This window comes from Pipistrellus kuhlii, unplaced genomic scaffold (assembly GCF_014108245.1).
Source record: "Pipistrellus kuhlii isolate mPipKuh1 unplaced genomic scaffold, mPipKuh1.p scaffold_m20_p_11, whole genome shotgun sequence".
Lineage (NCBI taxonomy): Eukaryota > Metazoa > Chordata > Mammalia > Chiroptera > Vespertilionidae > Pipistrellus > Pipistrellus kuhlii.
This window is the reverse complement of record NW_023425416.1, coordinates 7,283,147-7,305,625: the sequence shown is the minus strand read 5'-3', so window position 1 is coordinate 7,305,625 and position 22,479 is coordinate 7,283,147. Positions and strand designations below refer to the sequence as shown.

General features: G+C 42.5%; 1 protein-coding gene and 1 pseudogene across 1 annotated transcript in view; both read left to right on the top strand.

Moving 5' to 3' along the window:
• The window catches only part of SYNPR (synaptoporin), a 263,369-nt gene that overhangs the window by 50,111 nt on the left and 190,779 nt on the right, over window positions 1-22,479 (top strand). The window lies entirely within an intron of this gene.
• Window positions 15,292-15,858, top strand: LOC118715056 (annotated as a pseudogene).

Below are 22,479 nucleotides of genomic sequence, written 5' to 3'. Positions count from 1 at the left end.
TCCTTTTTCATCCCTTATAATACAGAGAGTTAATCAATATGTAAATTTAATATTAAATATAATATTACTATTCAGTTGATCCCTGAGTGAATGTGTTTGGATCCCAGTGGGAAACATGCATAGTCAAACAAGCTTTATTTAAAAGGGGCACATTAATACCACTGTGGCTGGATGTGGGGAAGCCAGAGGGGGCGCAGTTAGGAAGCACCTGAGGAACCTGGAAGGAGGGGCTATCATGAGGGAGTGGCGGCCTTCCGTGAGGGGCATGGCCAATGGAGGTGACTTTGCAGGGAGAAGACAAAGAGCCCATACCCTGACCTCACCTTCCCCCATCCCCTCATATTCTCATCTGCTGGGTTTCCGTTGGCTGAACCAGAGTCCAAGGGAGCCCATGGGTGTGGTCCATCCAGGTCACCTCCTGAGGGTCAGGAGGGGATAGAAAGGGGGAAAGTGGGGAACCTTTTTCTGCCCACAGTCATCTGGGTATTTGTAGCATCATTCTCAGGCCATACAGAATTATCCAGTTAGAAATTAGCCTGCCATATTTGGAAAAACATTTAATTAACTCACCCCTAATGCCTTGGCAGGGCCAGACCAAGTAAATGGGCCAGACCTTGGAGGGACAAGTTCCTGATTTTAAAGATGTATATCTTAATACAATATATTAATGTTGTAATGTTGCCTTTGTCTACTGAACTCTTTTCCTACATCCATTTATTTTCATCACTAGAGCTGTCTTTGAGTCACTTAACACAGTTTGAAGACATCTTCACCTTTTCAATATAGAAGTTTTAAATATTTCTATGACCCCTTTACTAGAAATTTTACACAAGTTATAAATACACACTATATATTATTATGATAATTTCTTTTACTCTTCTTGCAGATAGGTATTTATATACTTTACAGTGTAACTTCTTAAAATGATTTAAAAAGATTACTTATAATGGTAGTTGTTGCTTGCAATTGAGGGGTCATATTAATAGTAAGTATGACAAAATATGTACTAGATTTCCTTGTGTCTTTTTTGACCAATTGCATCAGCTTATCTTAATAAGCATCCAAAGGTAGCAGTGATTGAGGTCACTTCAGAAATGCTTATCTTCTCCGAGGCAGTTGGTCGGGGAGTTCCCTGTCATTTGAGACTCTGTAATGATATGAATAGAAGGCTACACATCTTTACTTCAGGAATGATTGTTGTGGAGGAAAACATTTTCTTCTTCAGGTATTCATACTCCTAGAACTATCTTGACTTCAGTTTCCTCATCTGTAGAATCAAAATAACACTAGTACTTATCTCAGAATTATTGAGAAAAAATATGTAATGCAAGGAACACAAAATTTGGGACATAAGTGCTCAACTTCACTTAGATTATCTTAATTATTCATGTTTTCTAAAATGGCCCTAAATAATCCATTTCTTTAAAGAACTATCTTTCTAACCGAGGCTTACTCTTTTCTCAGTTAGACGAGTAGGTAATAGATTAATGGCATCTGGGCTATAATGAAATGTGAGTATCTGGTTGAAGAATGTTTCATCCGGTTGCTGTGGATGAACTCCAGCGTTTCCAGTTTGAATTTCTGCAGGAGGCAGGCTACTTTCTGGACCATGGACATATAATAGTTTATGAAGACCTGTCTGTTCTCAGCTTGAATTAGTGTACTATTGCTGAATCTATTGGGATCTTTTTGTTGTTGTTGTTGGTTTGAAAACTGAAGGACCTTCTGCCTTGTTTTGAGCAATTGTCCAGCAAGTAGCAAAGGCATAGACTGTTCAGCTGTACCTGTCTTGGGTACCAAACAGTGCTGTTTGGGCTTCACTTTGATATTTGTCTTTTAATTTTAATTTTGCTTCCTTTTTTTGTATTTCTCACAAAAGTAAAATACAAAAAAAAAAAAAATTAGAATAATCTATTGAGTTTGTCCAATTAATTTAAGCTTTAAATACGTGGAGATATTAAGCTGTTGTTAATGCCTGGCATGGTATTTCTAAAATGTGGGCCTTTGTAGTCACTTCACACTGAAGCTGGTAAGAAAAGCTCACCTATCATGACTAAACTTAGGCATCTTACCTACAGCATTTTAGGTAAGGAATCTTAATTATCAGAAGATACCTTGCACATTTACAATTATACTGAATATTTCCAAATATTAAGGGGAAGGAAAAATATATAGGCGTATCACCCCTACACACACACACACACACACACACACACACACACACAGAACTTCTGAGTGGAGGAGAGGGGTCTTTTTCCTTACCACAAGCACTGTATCACCTTAGCTTTTCAAGCTAGACTCACTGCAGCTCTGGGTGGGCTTCTGTGCGGGTCTGGGAGACAGGAATAGGGGAACCCTGATTTGTTCATGTTTTTTGTTTTTGTTTTTTGTTTGTTTGTTTTTGTGGGGAGGCAAATGAGGATTTCAGAGTGTATCATGAAGGAGGAAGAAAAAAAATCCATAACACTAAAGCAGTGTGTGTGTGTGTGTGTGTGTGTGTTGGAGTAAAGAGGACAGATGTGTTGCAACATCATGCAGAACATTTAAAATGGGTTAGGCAATAGGGTAACATTAAATGCCTGCAGGGCAGATGAGTCACGTGAATGCATAAAGCAGACTGGCTGTTAGAATCATCTGTGGGCAAATGGAAATGACATGTGCGCTCAGTACTAACAGCACACTCAGAAGACCAGAAGTGTGTGTGCATGTGTGTGGGTGTATGTGTGTGTGAGTGCATAAGAGACAGTCAGGCAAATGGAAGAGCCCTTTCCTCTCCTAATTAATAATGTAACCAGCATTACACTGTTGGGGCCCAAACCATGTCTGTAGCTTGTACCTTCTTGGGATACCATCAATGATTCCTCAAGGTGCACCTGTCCGTGGTCACTTCTTTGTCCCTCTTATGTCACCAATGAAGAATTTGACCTCCACTGGAATTACATTAGGTCACAGCCTCGCTCTCTTGACTCTGTGGCCCTTTTGAGATGCTCTGCTTCCTTCTTGCATACATTTCCTCTATTTATCCTATTGGTTTCTTAGATTGCCCTAAAGTGACCAGTCATCCTGATGTTCTTTGCCTTACGGTAGGAAGAAATGTACTCAGTGTCTGAAAGGCCAGAATCCTTAGTGATTGGCTCACTTGTTCTCTCAGAAGAACTTACTTAAGCACAGAGAGCACGTTCATTTATTTGTTGTGGATGTTGCTTTTTTCATCTGCTTACTTCCTCTGGTTTCAGGGCTAAGGGACACTCCATGCCTAATGCTTTTGACAGTTTGAGTTCAAGCTGCGATATTGCATACGTCCAGTAGAGGGCGCTTGTGCTTTTCAAATCAAACATGCCTGGGTTGTAGATGGGAAATATCTCAGTTGGCTTTCCTCTAATACTATAGTACCCTGTTTCCCTGAAAACAAGACAGTGTCTTCTATTAATTTTTGCTCCCAAAGATTCGCTAGGTCTTATTTTCAGGGGATGTCTTATTTTTCCATGAAGAAGAATACGGTACACATTTATTGTTAAATGAAAATAAAGGAAATTTATTACCTGTATACAGTACGGTAGTATGGTAGTTGTCAACACAAACCAGACAAACTGAATCCTACAGTATCAAGAATTTACTCATTTATTCAATGACAATCATGTCATCGTCTTCTGGAACATCATCATAACAATCCAATTCCTGAATTTCCTGGTGAATTTCTTGTGACTCCATTTCTTTCAGAATCAGTGGACCAAATCTCTCATGTTTAGCCTAGGGGGGCCTTATTTTCGGGGGATGCCTTATATTTCACTCAGAAGGAAACCTGTAAGTAGGTCTTATTTTCAGAGGATGTCTTATTTTCGGGGAAACACGGTACTTGCAGAAACAAGAATTCCTGGTTATTTGTTGCTTTATGGGAATTTAGGCCAGATTTTTTTTTTTTTAAGCTGAGGCAATTTAAAGTAGGAGAATGGCGTATGTCTGTGTGCTTTCAGGTGATAAAGATTAAATTGGGGGACAGTGGGAGTTCGCTGAGGAATATTATCTGAGATGACAAATATCTAAAGGTAAATGTGACATTTAGTTTTATGAATCCGAGGCTGTTTTTAGAGTATTATCATCTGAAGAATAGAGTTCAAACATTACCTAATATTTGTGGGTACCATTTATTCAGCAATATACACTAAGAATTTGCTGTGTGCTGCAGTTCTCGGCCCTGGGGTACTGCAGAGACAAGTGAGATCATCCCTGCAGCCTTGGAACTTATATTCTAAAGGTATGTGTGTGAAACAAGCCACCAAACAAAGGGATGATTGGTCCAGACAGCGACCTGCTAGGACGGGTGGCAGGCAGTGTGGGGAGGAGAGTGTGAGACTGCGCTACAAGCTGTGCTCTCTGAGGAAGTAGCATTGGAACAGACCTCAGGGGAATGGAGAGCCAGCCATGGGAAGCCTTAGGGGATAGTGTCCCAATCTGAGGGTCCTAGGGTGGGAATGACAGAAGGAATGTCAGTGAGGCTGAGAGGAGAAGGAATGAAATGTGCTGGGAAATGTTGGTCACCTTTTCAGGAGCCAGTCAATACTTGTGGGGCCTTGGCAAGGAGCTGCTGCTTTGTCTCATAAAATTTTAGAATTTTGATGTTGGAAGGGACCTTGGAAATCATCCCATTCAGTCGCTCTCAAAGCATGAAGGGAATCTACGGGGGAGCTTGTCTGATGGGCAGACTCTTGCAGAGATTCAGATGCTGAGGTCAGTGTGAGGCCTATGGCGCCACGTCTAAGGTGAGCCTGGGGATCCGCATCTTCAAGCTCCAGGTTCAGAGGTCTGAGCACCCATGGACCACATTCTGAGAAAACACTGGTTTATCAGTTAGGGGTCGATGGTTGCAAGCAACAGAATTCAACTCCAGCCAAATGACGAAAGGCAGCTGGGGAGTTAATGGAACAAAGGAACATCTGATCACCAACAAGACCCAAGATGCTCCGGATGCTCCAGCTTCCAGATTTGCAAAAGCAGTGGGGGATTTTTCAGGGCACTGCCACCTAGAAATCAACTCCAGCCCAGGCCCTCTGCCTCCCAGTGCAAACTATTTACTCACTCATTCCCACACAGCTGCCCGGTGTCCCCTGGCGGCCAGGCACCGTGCTAGACCTGGTGGGGCAGTGATGAATAAGAAAGGCCGGGTCTTGTGCCCTTTTAAAACCATAGCTTCCTTTCTCCACATTTAATCATTTATTTAGTGAGCAAACTTATGCAAAGAGCAGTAGGTGAAGCAGAAATCCACACAATAGACTTCATCTTCAGGAAGCTTGTAATCTGGTCAGAGAGGTAGAAATGGACTATTACTGGGATTTGGAGGAGAAGGAGGTCACTGCCAGCCTGTGGGAACTGAGATGTCTCCCCAGGAATAGGATGGATCATCCCCATTCATCCTCCTCTCCAGAGGGGCTTCCATGCGGCCCCCTGGAATTAGGAAGGCCATGGCTACCCGCAAAACTGGAGCCTCTCACTTTGACCTGGAACCTACTGAGCTTTAAGCAGCACGTTCCAGGCTTATTTCTCCCCGTTTTATTGAGAAATAACTGACATGTAGCGGGCTTATCTGACATCCCACGCGGCCCTGGAGTGGAGATTTGGGAATTAGCCAGCAGCGGGGTCACCGTGTGCGCAGATCAGCGGGATGGATGATTCAGGCTCTGCACTGACGCTCCTGCCTGACTCACTGGTGACTCCAGTCCTCCTCTGCCATCCCTTCCACCTGTGACAGGAAAGTGCTAGGCCTCTCAGAGCTGCTACCATGGGCAGCCATATCTAGTTTCATGGGACTTTTAATGCACAAAAGGATAGGGCTGTCAGATCCTCGTTTTTCACTTCTTTGCTCTGTGTGACATTTAGAAAGACCAACTAACACTCCAAATGTGAAGCGTTTGGCTTTTTTCTGAGGTGTGTATGTGTAAAAGGCAAGAGCCAGACTGTGAAGTCAAACGCCCTGGATTCTAACCTCAGCAAGAACTTAGGCGAGTTGCTGAGCCTCTAAATCACATGTGTCAAACACAAGGCCCTCGGGCCAAATCCGTCCCGCCAGGCCTTGCAATGTGGCCCGCACCGCGCTGTCATCACTGCACTCCGCTGCGTTTCCATCACAATGACAGTTTATGACTGTTCAGTAAACCATTCAGCCCGCGATTTAGGCTGGATTTTAGATTTTGGCCCCTTCTCTGATTGAGTTCAACACCCCTACTAGAACTAAGCCTCAGCGTTCCCATCTGCAACATGAGCGCTCATAGTGATAGTCATCTTACAGGCTGCACCAGTTAGCAATTGCCACAAACACGCTGCATAATAAGCTACCCTGGAACACAGAGGTTGACACCAGCAGTCTGCGCTCCTGCTGGCACAGGCACGGCTGGAGGGCATTGGGTCCAGCTGAACATGGCTGGGCTGGGCCTGCTCCACCTGCAGGTGAGGCTGTGCTCCACGTGACCCTCATTCTCCTTGAACCACTGGCAGACCAGCAGGGGATGCTCTTCTCATGCTCATGACGAAGGCATGTGGCCTATTAAGACATTGGCTTGGAATTGGCACACTGTGATTTCTTGTCCTATTGTACAAACCCGAAATCCGGAGGCAGAGAAATGTGCTCTGCCCCATTAGTGAAACTAAAAAGCCCCATCACACAGGTGTGGCCACTGGAGGAGTGAATCATAGAGGCAAACAATGAACACAGCACACAGCAGTACTGTGAGAGTTAAATACATTTCTGTATGCTAAGTGCTTAGACTTCGGGTGCATAGTAAATACCTCATCAGTACTTGGTTTTATCATTATTCTTTTCCAAATGTCGCCTCAGTCTGGAAAGTATTGCAGTGATTGCTAGCATTTTGAGGCTTTATAAGCTGTTGACATGCATGTGTCTAATAATCACCATCGGTGTTTGTTTTGTGCGAGTATATCTATTATCTAATTAACCTTCACAGCGAAGCTGGGGAGTGGGTAGACTTGACGTTTTGCAGGTAAAGCAGTAGAAGCTCACAAATGCAGAGTGATTTAGCCCAAATCACAGGACAATAGACCTTGGGTTTCACTTAAGGTTTGTCTGACTTAAAAGCCTGCTGCAGGAGAACAGCATCTGCTGCAAACCCTGGCCCACCACCCCCACCACTGAGATTTCTGGGATGGCTGCCCTGGCAATGGCTTCCCCACCAGTTGTCACACGTCTTTACTGGCCCACTTTCCAGTCCATTATACACCAGGTTCTTAACATGTCCTGCAAGATCCTGATGTGCCAGGTGCTGCTGTCCTCTTCATCTGCACCCTGACCCTCTCCTCCTCCCTCCCCTCCCGTTGTCCTGTGCCCAGCCCTCACTCAGTGCCTTTCCTAGCAAGGGACTTTGCAAATGTTCCTCCCCCTGCCTGGGTCTGGGTCTTTCTCTCTCTCTCTCTCTCTCTCTCTCTCTCTCTCTCTCTCTCTCTCTCTCTCTCTCTCTCTCTCTCTCTCTCTCTCTCTTCCCCGGCTCTCCACCTCATTAACTTTGACTTGTTCCCCATGTTTAATTCATGTTTAATTTGGAACCACTTCCTCTGGAAAGGCTATCCTGACCTCCTTGAAGGTCCGTTCCTCTGGGCACACTTTCTCAGTGCTGTCCACCCTCCTTAATGGCACTGGTCAAAGCTGTGACCCTGTGTTGGTAGTTGCATGGTTCTGAGTACTTTGAAATCCCACATCCCTGCTTCAGGGGCTTTAGCACAGGTGTGATGGGCCCCTCTGCTGTGAGTTCTTCACCCACTGGCCTCAGGACCCCAGATTCCCTCCTCCCCATCCTTGTCTCAGCACAGGTCACTGCTGGTCCTATGACGCCTCATCCTCATCCTCAGTAGCACTTTATGGTACTTGTAATGTTTTTGTGCCATATCTGTCTTCCGTGGAAGTCTGCAAGCTCCTTGAAACCAGCAGTGACTGCTATGGTCATTGCCCTCCAGCACCTAACATGGGGCCTGGTGAGGAAGCTGGGACAGAACTTGTCTAAGCAAATGACACTGGGATCACAGGGCATCAAGACTGTGATGTGCCTAGCCGGTGTGACTTAGTGGTTGAGCATAGACCTATGAACCAGGTGGTCATGGTTCAATTTCCTGTCAGGTCTGTGTTCCTAGCCCATATTAGATAAGTACTGTTCATTGACTATGAAATATATTTGTCTTGACATAAGCAGTTTCAGAACTGGAAAAAGAAGGGCTTTCCTAATAGATTCAGGAAAATAAAACTAAACAAGACCAGTCCATGTCAAAGCAGAGAATTCAGGAGCTTTCATGTAGAGGTTAAGCCACAAGCTCTACAACCAAAATCTGTCTCATTCTTGCCTCTTTCTCCTAGCTACATGAATGTTGGCAAAATATTTATCTACTCTGTACCTCAAATTCCCCATATGAAAAATGTGAGTAATGATACTCTCTATACTCCTGTAGAGTTATTGTAACACTGAAATGATTTAACGTGTAAAAATGCATAGAACCATGCTTTTCACACAACAAACAAGCTCTATGAACAGTCATTATCATAATTACAAACCTTGTGACTTGGCCCAAATGCTAAGTGTTAGTCCCTCACATATTTTAATTGGAGCTGCTTTCCTGGCTTGGCAGGGTTAGCTCTGCCTCTGGCTGTATCTGTTAGGGGAGCAGCCCCCAGCTTTACTGCAGTCCTGGGACTGTCACACCATCTTGTGCCCTGGCCCCATGGGGAGGTGCTTTCCTACCCGAACCCCAAAGGTCCCTCCCACTTGCTGTGGCCTCTTTTCAGCCTCTCTGGGATCTACATGTATACCTGCAGGCTGGCATGCTGGCTGATGCCTGAGCCAGGATGGGACCCAGGCAGTCTGACATGAGAACCACTGAGCACATTGAGCAGAAGCACTTTGCCATTTCTCTCTCCTTCAATAAAACTGTGGCACCATTTAATGATATTTCACCGACTTTTTATGATACTAAGAATGTTTAAAGCCTTTGATTTTTATTAAGAAGTTCCAGTATTTCTCATATTTTTGTTTAAAATAAACTCAAAGTTCTACTGAGTATCAGACACTGTGCTGGACTCCGGAAAGCACTTGAATGAGCAAGAGAGGCACCTCTCTCCTTCTTCCAGGTAATAAGCTAACAACCTAAGGAATGCACAGGACCTTATTTCCTGCTTCAGAGAGAAAGCTTATCATGACTCCAAACTAGACAGAACACCAACATCTGAAAATTTCAGTATGAATCTAATTTCCATATCTGGCCATAGGATGACTTTCCCTCTCCTTGTCAACCCAACTGCTCTTCTGTTGGGAGAACTCAACCATGAGTTGAGTTTTTGCACATTGTAATGGAGACTGGTGTAAAATCACAGTGTATTACAAAAACAATTCCCCGTTGCTTTGAGGTGCCTCCTGAAATTCAGGCTAGGAACTGCCAGGTCTCCCAGAGAGCTGCCCTTTTCTGTTTGAAGCTGTGCCTCTCCTAGCCACAGTGAGGTCACTGTGAACAGCCCCGGAGCCCAGGCTTCTTCTTGTTAATGAGACCATGCCAGCAGCACCCGCGTGATGGTCTGACTTTAGACGGGTGGTACCTTATAAACACCTGGCTCTAAGTCCAGCTCTGCCCCTATGAGCTTTGTGATTTTAGTCCAGTTTCAGATTAACCTTTCTGAACTCCAGGTACCATACTTGTAGAGTGGTGATAATAATAATATGTAACCAGAGTCTTTAACTGCAAGCAACAGAAACTTATTTGGGGATACAAGATGTAGAATTTATTTGAAAATTTTGAGGTAACTTGTAGATTTATATAAAGAAATGGATTCAGAAAGAAGCTGAATCAAGCAGCGCTTGGGGACTTATGAATTAGGAATGAGTAGCCACTCTCCTCAGACTCTCAAGTACACATCCCAGCCCCTACCTCTCTTCTGAAATCCAGACTCATATATCCAACTGCTTGTGACATCTCCATCTAGAGTAGGGGTGTCGAACTCAATCAGAGAAGGGGCCAAAATCTAAAATCCAGCCTAAATCTCGGGCCGAATGGTTTACTGAACAGTCATAAACTGTCATTGTGATGGAAACGCAGCGGAGTGCAGTGATGACAGCGCGGTGCGGGCCACATTGCAAAGCCTGGCGGGATGGATTTGGCCCGCGGGCCTTGTGTTTGACACATGTGATCTAGAGGTATAATAGGCATCTCAAGAACAATATTTACAGAGTAAAACCTAATTATTTCTCCCAATTTTGACAATCTATTTTCATAAATGTACTCCCTCCCATCCCATTACTCTAGCCAAAATCCTTGTAGCCATCTTTGCCATCTTTTACTCCACACCCCACATTGGGTCCATTAGCAAGTTCTTTCACTTATGCCTTCGACCTGCACCCTAATTCTGACCACTTCTCACTTCCCACAAGTCTGTACCATAATTCTGACCATCTCTCACTTCCCACATGTCGCCCACAGACCAAGAAGCCCTCCTATCTTCACTGGACTATTTCAGTGACCTTTTCTCTTCTTCCAGCTTTGCTCATTCCACTTATATTCTACACACAGCAGCCAGATTAACTATTTAAAAATCAAAATCAAGATATGTACTCTCCGATGGCTTTCCATTGCATTAAAAGTGAAATCCAGTTGCTTTTATTTAGATTTTGACCTACAAGACTCAACAGTATCTGGATACTGGCTACATCTTTAAACTCACTGTGTAGCATCCTGCCCTTACTTAGCACTTGCTGTTCCTTGAACAGACTAAGTCTTCCCCATCCTGGGGTCTTGTTACTTTACCTTTGCTTGGCCTGCAATACCTTACGCTGATAGTCACATGGCTGACTGCCTACTTCATCCATGTGCATAGTCACCCTCTTCTGAAGCACTATTGACTATCCTATGGAAAACAGCTCCCCTACCTGCACTGTATTTTCTGCAAACCCCATGAAGGTGAAAGTACCAGGAGGCTTCCTGGCATCTAATGGTCAGTCATTAAGTATTAAACTAATGAATGCATTAGAGTGCCACTACTGGGGGATATAATTCCAACCGTTTTTCCATTCTACCCCTTGGAGCTTTTCGAATCTCCAAGAGCCCCAGAGACCTAATTTGGGTTGTTTGGCTATCCCTTGGTCTCAGGAAGACAAGTTTCTGTTACAGCCACACCGGCAAGGCTGTGTACAATGCAGGACCTTTGGTTCCCCGAAGGTACATTGGCATGGCCTTACCAAAAGGATGCAGAGGGGACACCAGGCCAGGGGAGCTGGTGTTCAGTCTACATTTCCTTCTCACAGGGTTATTTGAGGATTACATGGGGGTGGTAGCTTTGGTTGTAGTTGTGGTTATAATGGGGCACCGCTGACTTGAAACCTGAGCTGTATCTTTACATATATGACCAACTTTACATTGTTTCATAACATAAGAATCGGTGCTTCTGTGGGACAACTCAAGAAAAACAGCAGACATTATTGGGAGATGTTCCACAATTGTTTTGGAGTTATTTGAGATGTTATTAATGTTTCCCATATGTAACTAATTAATATTGCATACAGGAGGCATTCTTTTCCTTATCCCTTTGAACTTAGGCATAGTTTATGGGCCAGGCTGGCCAATAAAATGTGAGGGAGAGCGCTGCGTGCCCTGTGACAAAAGCCTGTAGGGGCTGCTGCAAGCTCTCCCTGTCACCACCCCTGCTGCACAGCTACAGTCAGACTACCCCTGAGTGCATGAAGCAGAAACCCCAACATACGGTGGACATGGAACATCTGTACAGAGTAAACCTTTGTGTTAGAAAACTGTTCAGATTGATGGCTGTCTATTACTGCAATATAGTCAAGTGTACCCCGACCCAAATGCGAACTTGGCTTTTCCTTTGCTCCCATTAGCTGAGCACCCTCTACACGAGAGGCACCACGTGAGCAAGCAGGTTTCCCGAGGTTAACAGGATAGTTTTCTCTCTCCTTAGCTTCATGGATAGGTTTATTAAATACCTATTAGGAGCCCACTATGTTCCCAAGTTCGAAGATAAGCCCTGGGAAAGTAGAAGTAAACAAAGAAACTTGTGTTTACCTTTAGGGACCGTGTAGTTTGGTGGAACTCACACTGAATAATCACACAAAAATAACTGTTATCACGGTTGTGACGAATGACACGGGGAGAACTAGATTTGAGGTGGGGAGTGATCTAGTGTTGTTAAAGGGGTGGGGCTGCCAAAGAAGGCTTCCATGCGAAGCTGACATTCATGCCGAGACTCAGATAATGAGCAGAGATTTCTTGGCCTCTACCCCTTTCACTCTAAAATTGCTCTCTACCTTCAGCTTCTTGCTAGATACATAATAAGACATTTTGTAGAGAGACAAAGCTTCCTGAGGAAAGCGGTTGTCACCACCAATAGAATTATCTAAACAGTTCCCTGAGTATGGGACAGTAGTAAGTATAGCATAAGGATTTCTATAATATTCATAATCTGCATGTTAGCAAATACAGCTTTTAGTGTTTTTGCCATCCAGAGTATAATGTTTTTGTGCATTTAATTATTGGAAGCCAGTGTTATTATTTATTTCTTATCATATTGCTATCTGATAATGCAATTTAAAATTTTTCCTTTGCACAACATCAATGTTACAGTAGAAATATCAGCTTTTCCACATTTAGGTGTGGAAAATGAGTGTGGGAAAGCTATTGCAGATGGTAATTCTAATATTAATTAGAGTTCGTTAGTCAGTATTATTTGTTAGCATTTTCATTTTGTTTTAGAAAATATTTGAGAAATGATGATGATGATGATGATGATGATGATGAAGATAATTTCTCCTGTTAAACTACAGTGTTTCTTTTGAATATTAAAACAGCCTTTCAAGGTGAACATGGCCAGCAATATTTGTTTTGAATGAGAATACTGTGACTCTGATGGTTTGTGAGATTTTCCTAGTGGCTATAGCTGGTGGGTGACTGAACATAAAGGCAAACTCAGTTCTCTTGATGGCATGGCTGAGACAGATGAGGTGTGTTCATGACCCGGCAGTTGAAATGCATGGACGTGGGTTGCTCTTCTTTTACTGACTGTAATCACTTAACTGTTTGAGCTTCATTTTCCTCATCTCTGAGGTAGAGAATGACAACCAATTCATGGGGCTATTGTAGGTATTAAACAAGATGAACTGCTCTGTATTTATGTACTTATTTACCTACTTATTCATTTTGATATTAATTGAACCCCACTCAGTTCCAGGTATTGTCTAGATCATTGGTTGACAAACCCCGTTTTGGCCTCTTGAGTGTGGCTCTTCCACAAAATACCACAGCCTGGGCAAGTCTATTTTGAAGAAGTGGCATTAGAAGAAGTTTAGGTTTTAAAAAAATTGGCTCTCAAAAGAAATTTCAGTTGTCGTGCTGTTGATATTTGGCTCTGTTGGCTAATGAGTTTGCCGACCACTGGGCTAGATACTCAGAATACAGACCTGAAAGTCAGCCTTTATTGAGCGTCCACACTAGCATTTAACAGTGAAGGTTCTATAAAGCTCACATAGTACTTTCTTTTGCCCAGACTCTTGGGAGAATCTCCTGCATAGACTCACTGGCAGCAATAAGTATGATAATGTGCATGGTAATGAGGAGGAGCATTAAGTATTAAAAGGAAATTGATCCCACTGCTTACTACTACTATTATCACTATTATTCCTAAAGATGCAGATCTCTCGATTTGGAATGATGAGAAAATGCTAACAAATAATATTGACTAACCAACTCTAATTAATATTAGAATTACCATCTGCAATAGCTTTCCCACACTCAGCTCCTATTCATTTCCCCCCATTTTATCTGTCCATCGGTCTAGAAATGTAAACACACTCCTAATAAGGATATTGATGGCCTCTAAAGATCCACTTGTCCTGTTACAGATGAATTATACTTTTGTGCAAAGTATTAAACGAGCTTCTCAGTGTGCTTGGACATTGGTGATACTTTTAAAAATGGGAGAGGTCAGTAGTACAGACTCAAGAGCTTAATGTCAACCAGTGTCAAATAGGTAGATGGCTCTGTGACCATAGGAAAGGAAGAAGGCACACTACAAGTATTAACGTCTCTCTCTCTCTCTCTCTCTCTCTCTCTCTCTCTCTCTCTCTCTCTCTCTCTCTCTCTCTCTCTCTCTTTAAAGGGTTGGACCAGAAAAACATTTGAATACATAGATATAGATCTAAGTAAGGTTTTTCAGAATCACTCAATAAAATTTTGTTTCCAGCTCAGATAAAAGTAATTTAGATGAGGATAGAGTCAGTGAATTCCTAATTGGTCGAACTGGAAAGCGTAGAGTTTGGATTAAAACCAACCAGAGCTCAGTTGGTCTCTGTCCTTGGTCCTGACTCACTGGTAGGGACAACTTGTATTAAGATCTGTTGGAGTGGCTCCCACACAGCCAAATCATCTGGGAAAAAGGAGCAGCTTAGGTCTACTGCTGGAGACTGTGCTTTACTAGGATGACAAGGGACCTGGGATGCTCTGCTTTACACAGGCTACCTCCATCCATTTGTAAATGACAATAGTCGGAGGATAAGTTAATACATTAGGTGACTGAATGATGGTATCCAGTGACCTGAATATACTGAAACAAGGACCAAACTTAATAAAATGGCATTTTTTAAAAACAAGAATTAATACAAAGGTTTACTTTGGAGGGTCTGAAACCATCTGCACAAGCACATGAGGGGAAGCAATAGCTTCCGATCAGTAATTACAGAAAACTTTTAGGGGAAGTCAGCTGACTGCTTAGTAACCATGCACCAGCAGAGGGTGGCCTGCAGCGGAGCTCATGTGAGCTGAAGCACAGAATGTTGACAAAGGGCTGAGGAACTGCATAATTTATAATTCACCCATCACATTCCACTATCTTTGAAGGTTGTGTTCAACAACCAGAATGGCTAGAAAAATAGAATTTACAGCTTAGAATGGTCTACATACTAGTCTTTCTAGTCCAGTGGTATGCAGACAGGGCTCCATGGGTGCCCAGGGTTCCCAAGCAAGTCTTCCTGCCTGGGAAGCGTGGGAAGGGGTTGGGTACGGAAGGCAGTGGGTGGAGCTCAGCTCTCATTCACAAGGAAGCTCCGTAGCTCTGCTGTTGTCTGTTTTACATCCTAGGTGTCCACACAGAGGTACATATGCAGAATTTAATTTAAGTATGGCTGATTAAAATTTAACATATCAAACAAGGCTGAAGAATTGTGTAAGGTATGTCAGGCTTACAATTTGCTGTCAAAGTATCATCAGGGTATATTTCTTCAAAAGATGCCGAAAGCTTTTGGCTTTCTGCTTGGAGGAGGCTCAGGTGCAACTTTCTTCGGTCATCCCGAATCCGGGTTCATCCGACACCAGCTGCCTCCACCATGCCACCGAAGTTTGACCCCAATGAGATCAAAGTTGTATAGTGGGTGCCACGTCTGCCCTGGCCCCCAAGAGCGGCCCCCTGGGCCTGTCTCCAAAAAAGGTTGGTGATGACATCGCCAAAGCAACTGTGATTGGAAGGGTCTGAGGGTTACAGTGAAACTGATCATTCAGAACAGACAGGCCTTCTGCCTCTGCACTGATCATCAAAGCCCTCAAAGAACCGCTAAGAGACAGAAAGAAGCAATAAAACATTAAGCACATTGGAAATATCACTTTCGATAGATGCAGCACTGATCTTTAGCTAGAGAACTCTCTGAAATCATTAAAGAGATCCTGGGGACTGCCCAGTCTGTGGGTTGCAATGTTGATGGCCACCACCCTCATGACATCATGAGGTGCAGTGGAATGTCCGGCTAGTTAAGAACTACAAAGGAAAGGGACTCAATTAAAGATCATTTTGACAAACAAAAAAAGAAAAGAAAAGAAAAATAGATGCTGAAAGAGGAACAGCAGTGCTCTTTCTGTTAATCTGAGGGAAAACTGTTACCAAGAGCAAGAAGGGCCAGTGTTTATTCAAAGGAGATTATATCCAGAGACATAGAAGCATAAACAGACTGTTGAACTTGAGGGGAGGGTGGGTGGGAAGAGATCATGAACGTGTATACATACATGCACAAAATGTGGACACAGACAATGAGGTGGTGAGGGCCTGGGGTGGGATGGGGGTACAGGAGTAGGCTGGAAGAAGTTAATGGGGGAAAAAGGAGGACCTATGTCATACTTTCAACAATAAAGATTTTTAAGAAGAGAAATATATGTATATGAAAACATTCTCATTTTTTAAAATTCTATAATATATTATCTGTCTATTGTATTGTGTGTTCATCAACCAACCCAAGCCAAATCTCCTTCCATCACCATTTATCCCCCCATACCTTCCTCCACCTCCCCATCCTGCTTCCTCTCCAAAAATCACCACGTTGAAAATTATTCTTTTATTACATTTTCTATGCAGCTCAAAAGCAATGAATATGTTTTATCCTTGGTACCACTTTAGTATGATGAGTCTATTAATAGGAACACACCTCATATTATAATATTCTAATCATTTCTCACATAAAGGCAGTGAGCAAATGATCTGTGGGAAGTTTTTGATGTATTTTTTTATTTCCTTTGTTACAACAATTACTTTTTGCTACTTTAAATTACACTGGACGTTGTCTGTACAATGTACAAATATTCACATTTAGTTATTATATTAATAAAAGACTTCATTATGCTGAATCAATTTTATTTTCTGCAAAAAAAACCAGAATCTTAATTAGCTTTGCTTTTGGACTTATTAACCTACATATAATCTCTGGTGATGTATTAAATTTAAGTAGAATTTAAATCTTTTCAAGATTTTCTTGGTATAAAATTCAGTTCCTCACTCCCACCCCTTGTAGACTTGTTTTTCCTCTAAAATGCTAATTTTTGTGGGGGTGAGAAGAGGAATACTTGTGGCATTAGATACATTTAGACAGTCTCTATTGCTATAATTACAGAGCTGGAAGACAGTAACTTCACAAAGCTGTGAGAGGAAAAATGGGAAGGAGGGAGTGAGAGGCTAAGGATGATATAAACCACAGAAGGAAGACCATACTCAGAAACCATCTGGATCACAACTTCAAGTACAGGGTGTGTACCTTCAGAGATAAGAGTGTTACCTGGTTATTCATTCATTACGTTCACAGAGCAGCTGTTTGCTCTGGTTTTTATAAACTGTTAGGAAAACAGAGGAAACACAAGACAGAGCTCCTTCTCTCTGGAAGGTTATCACTTCAGGTTAAGAAATGGGAGTTGGATTTGGTATAATGGACTTAGTTTTGCAGGCTCCAACCAGGACCTGCCGTGTGTGCTGCAGAGTGAGGGTCCCAGGACTGCTGCTGAGAACATCCTCTGGGCAGGTGGCAATTGGCATGTGTTACCACATTCTCTCCTCACCACACCTATTTTGGAAATTGGAGGGGGGGAAAAAAGAGCCATAGAGTGGTTAAGAAACTTTCCCCAAGGCCACATAGCTAGTACGTAGAGGGGGGAGTAACGGAGCGCCTGAATAGTAAGTAGTAATGATAGTGCCAGGCGTCCTTCATGAACATTAGCTCAAGGATGGGGCAGTAGTGGTGGCAGAAATAACAGTGTGTCAGTGTCCTTCATCATAAACCTATGAGCAAATTACCATTTTTAATTCTGATATTTCCGTTGAGAAACGGGTTCAAAAAGTGTGAATTACTTTCTTGGGGCCACCAAGCCTTGATGTGACCAAGCAGGAATTCAAATCTGTAATTTTCTCCCAGCCTTCCCAGCTCTGAAGTTTAGATTTTACTTTTCAGAGGGCCAGTATACACGCTGAAAAATGTCTGCGGGAGTGACAATGATAGCGCGGGCAGTTAAAGGCTGCAGTGATATTCAGGAGAGATGGGGTGGGAGGATCCAGGAAGGGAGAGATTGGAGGCATAGACTTAGCTTCAGTATGGAAGATATCACATCAATCCAAGTGGGATAAAATCAATGTAATGAGACAGAAGATTTTGGGGGGCGGGGGGAGGAGAGAGAGAGAGAGAGAGAGAGAGAGAGAGAGAGAGAGAGAGAGAGAGAGAGAGAGAGAGAGAGAGAGAGAGAGAGAGAGAGAAGAGAAAAGTGAAACATGGAGTTTAGTGACAGGCTATTGGGCATGAAAGGGAGAGTTCACCTGGACCAACAGCAATGCAATGCTGAGACCATCTTTCTCATTCACCCGGTACCCTATTGATTAGTTCAGCATGTGCCTCCCAGGAGGCTCTGCAAACACTGTAGAACACATTAGTCAGTGACCAGAGATAATGCCAGGCATAGAGCTTGTGCCCTGCACTGAAGCAAAGAGAGCACAGGAAAGGGCTCTGATTTGAGAAAAAGAGGAATGTGATTTTGCATGAGATGAGTTTGAGCTGAACAATTGCAAAGAACCTGGAATTGAATGTGAGAGACCCAGTTCTCAGGCAGTGCAGGGCAGGCAGCTCAGCTCCCTGGGAAGGAGGTGATGGTTGAATAGTCCAAATAAAGAGTTTTCTTAAGGAAACTCTGGAGACAGGAGCCATGATGGAAGGAGGGACCAGGAAGGGATAACAGGAAGTGGCCCCTTAAGATGTAAAGTCATGGTCCACCAGGAAGTAGCACAAGGGTGTCCAATGCTGTTTGCCGAACCAGCGTGAGTAGAATGGAGAGATGCTCCTTGAAGTGGCCAAAAGAATTTACTTACAGCTTTGAAAAGAGTTTGTTGGCTCTCTGGTGTTACTCTAAGTCAGATTGCAAAGAGTTGATGCAGTGATTGTGGTGAGAAAATGAAGAGCACTTGTGAATAGATGTTCAAGTCAGACCTGAGCCAGGGGTTCTTAGAGTGGAGAAGTAAGTATTATGTGAAGATGATGTTATTTTCAAGACTAGGAAAAACAAATGATCCATGCTTATGGTCTATGTTATGGGCTGAATTATGTGTCACAGAATTTACATAATGTCTCACCCCCAGTAACTCAGAATGTAATCATATTTGGAAATAATTTCTTTAAAGAGGTGATTGAATTAAAATGAGCCATTGGTATGGGGACCAAATCTAATATGATTGGTGCCCTTGTAAGAAGAGGAAGAGACACCAGGGGTACGTGTACACAAAAGATGACCATGTGAAGAGGCAGTAAGAGGATGGTCATCTGCAGGCCATGGTGTGAGGCCTCAGGAGAAACCAAACCCACCAACACCTTGACCTTACACTTCCAGCCCCCAGAACTGTGAGAAAATAAATTTCTATTATTTAAACTCCCCAGTCTGTTGTGTTCTATTAGGGCAGCCACCACCACTAAGGCAATCTGTGAGTCGGAGGGTGAGGCCAAGTGTGGAAAGAGGGACAGATAGTGAAGGGGAAATGGACCATGGAGAATACATGAGCATGCAAAACAACATAGCCAGCCAAGCAATGAAAATGATGAAGTGCTTATTACCAAATAATCTAACCTACATGGTATTTCTTACTCATTTACTTTTAAAATATTTCAATATTTGCCTTTTCCCACTGAATATACCAGTTCAATCCTTTGAAATTTGAAACCTGGTATTCAAGCTCCCTATTTTTCCATTCTGCTGCCTTTTGTGGCTATTGTCATTTAATAAGTCACCACCTACTGCTGGGAAGGTGACGGACAGAAAGGACATTGCTCTCGAGGCCTCCCATGTCATTAGTTTTTATTTTCTCATAATCGGGGTATTGGTCATCAGTTATATAATACTGTGTCTTAGTTATTGCTTTTAAAAATATATATATAGTTTTATTGATTTCAGAGAGGAAAGTAGAGGAAGAGGGAGATAGAAACATCAATGATGGGAGATAACTACTGATTGGTTGCCTCCTGCACACCCCCTTTTGGGGATTGAGCCCACAACCTGGGCATGTACCTTGACCAGGAATTGAATCATGACCTCCTGGTTCACAGGTCAATGCTCAACCATTTAACCACACCAGCTGGGCTACTTATTGCTTTAAAACAGTTCTGGCCCTAGCTGGTTTGGCTCAGTGGATAGAGCATCAGCCTATGGACTGAAGGGTCCCAGGTTTGATTCTGGTCAAGGGCACATGCCCAGGTAGTGGGCTCAATTCCTAGGTGGGGGGTATGCAGGAGGCAGCTGATCAATGATTCTCTTTCATCATTGATGTTTCTATCTCTCTCCCCGTCTCCCTTCCTCTCTGAAATCACTAAAAATATGTTAAAAAAAAAAAAAACAGTTCTGGATTCCCCTCTTGTTTCTTTACCACTGTATAGGATTCTGAGATTGAATTTTAAGAAGAATTCCATTCCCCACCTGTGAGATCTAAAGACTCAGAAACTCAGAGCTTCTTCAAGTCCCTTCCTTATCTCTTGACGATTTTGTGATGGTCATGAATGAACCCCTTCAAGTTAACTCCTTTGAATCTTACTGTCTAAAGCAGAGAACAAAACACATTGTGTGGCTCCATCCTTGTGGATTAGGCACATTTTTTTCCTGAATTTTTGGGAGTCCAAAGGATCGGCCAGTGGCTAGGTAGATGGAAATGTCCACAGGAAGAAGACCAGTTGATCCTCATTTGCTCTCTGAGTTCCCTGCCCTCTGGAAGAAGCTTCCTCCAAATGTAGCCCAAGATGGGAACAACGATATTTAAAAATATGTGATAAAACTTCATGTAGAAAACCAGGCCCATGAGGGAGTTCTGAGAGGATAGACTGCCATGGTCTGAGATTTCTTGAAGCCTTTGGTCATCTTTGAGGTGAATTAAAAATATATATATATTGACAAGATGCCTAGTATGCCAATAAATAATCTATTTGATATGTCCTTTTAATAGAACTTGATAATCTCTTTTGCAGAGGTGTAAAAATGGAATTAGTACTCATCCAAAAAATTGTCCTGGAATTCAACTGTGACCAGTTCTTGCTGTGATATTTAAAATGGACCAATACCACATGGTCTTTGTATATGGTTTGTAGGCATAGCTGGGAGTTTCTAGTCCTGAGGTCACATACCATTTTTTGAGTTTCAAAAATACATTATATGATCACTTGTCCATCTCTCTTCCTTATTATACTAGTAGACCTCCTCAAAATAAATACATCTTCTACTCTCTAGCAATTTAGAAATTGTTTGGATTTTATTCAGAGCCATTAGTAAACCAAGGAGGAGTTGGATATTTCATATTCTCAGATTGAGTTTTAAATTCATGAGTGAAACTTTCCCTTCCTCTCCCCTTCCTTTTCTTCCCTTCCGCTCTCCTCCGTTCTTTTTCAAATTTGTCAGCAAGATCTATCAGTAGCATCTTTTGGCTGTATCTCAAACTCATCCACTTCTCTGCATCTTCGCTACTCCTACCCTAATCCAAACCATCACCATCTTTCAAGAGGGTTCCTGCATAGCCTTCTAACTTGAACCATCTTCTAGTTTGCCCTTCTAAAATCTGTTCTCCACACAGCTGCAATAACCATCTTCTTGCAGTTTTAATCAGTTCACATATGTCTCTCTTTACACTTTGAATAACATACAGACTTTTTATGGCCTACAAAGGCCGACATCATATAACCACTTGCCCATCTCCCTTCCTCATTATATTGGTAGACCTCCTCTGTGTTTGTTACTATTCTCCCACCACTCTGAGCTTTTTGCTGTTTCTGTAAAGGGACACTCACCCCAGTGCCTTTGCGCTTCCTGATCTCTCAGTCTCACACATGCCCTGCCACCATCACCTTCTCCTCCCAGAACTTGACAAGATTGGGGCTTTCTCCTCATTCAGGCTTTAGCTCAAGTGCCATCTAAAAGAGTGACCTTTCTTGATCATCGCATCCAAAGTAGCCACACACATCACTTTATTCTTCTCTCACTTCCCTTTTGTTTGATTTATGGTACCGGTTATTGTCTGAAATTATTGACTTGTTTATTGACTTCTCCATTTCAGTGTGGGCTTTGCAAAAGCCAGGAGCATACCTGTTTGATTTGCCAGCATATTCCTAATGCACAAAACAGCCCTTGGTGTAGAGTCATGTCAGTATTGTATTCTCATTATCGCATTTTTCACAAAGTCATACCTCAGACAAATCTCCTTCCTTAACATTTTTTTCCTTAAAAAATCATTTCACCAAGAAAACTGACTGGGCTCTATATATGTTGAAGTGACTGCTTCATTTTTAAACTGACAGCATAACATTAAGAGAAAAATGGCAAAAATAATGTGATCCATTTGATAGATTCTACTGCTGTACTTTTTTTTTTTTTTATTAAGGTAGCATTTATGAAACACGTATGCTGTTAAATGAGGTAAATATTTATTTAGTCAAGAGCACATGATAAAATAATTCTGTTTACTTAAGGCACCAGAAAAAAATGTTTTCTATTTGAAATATCTCAAAAGGATGTGGCACTTTATTACCAGCTTTTCAGCCAGTGGGTTCCCTGAGGCATAAACAGACAAATTTTACAATTTTGGGTTTAAAAAGCAACTTGCTCCAATGTTAGAAGTCACTTTCAGGCAAGTCTCATTTTATAAGTAAATTAACAAGGTTTAAGTGAAACTGA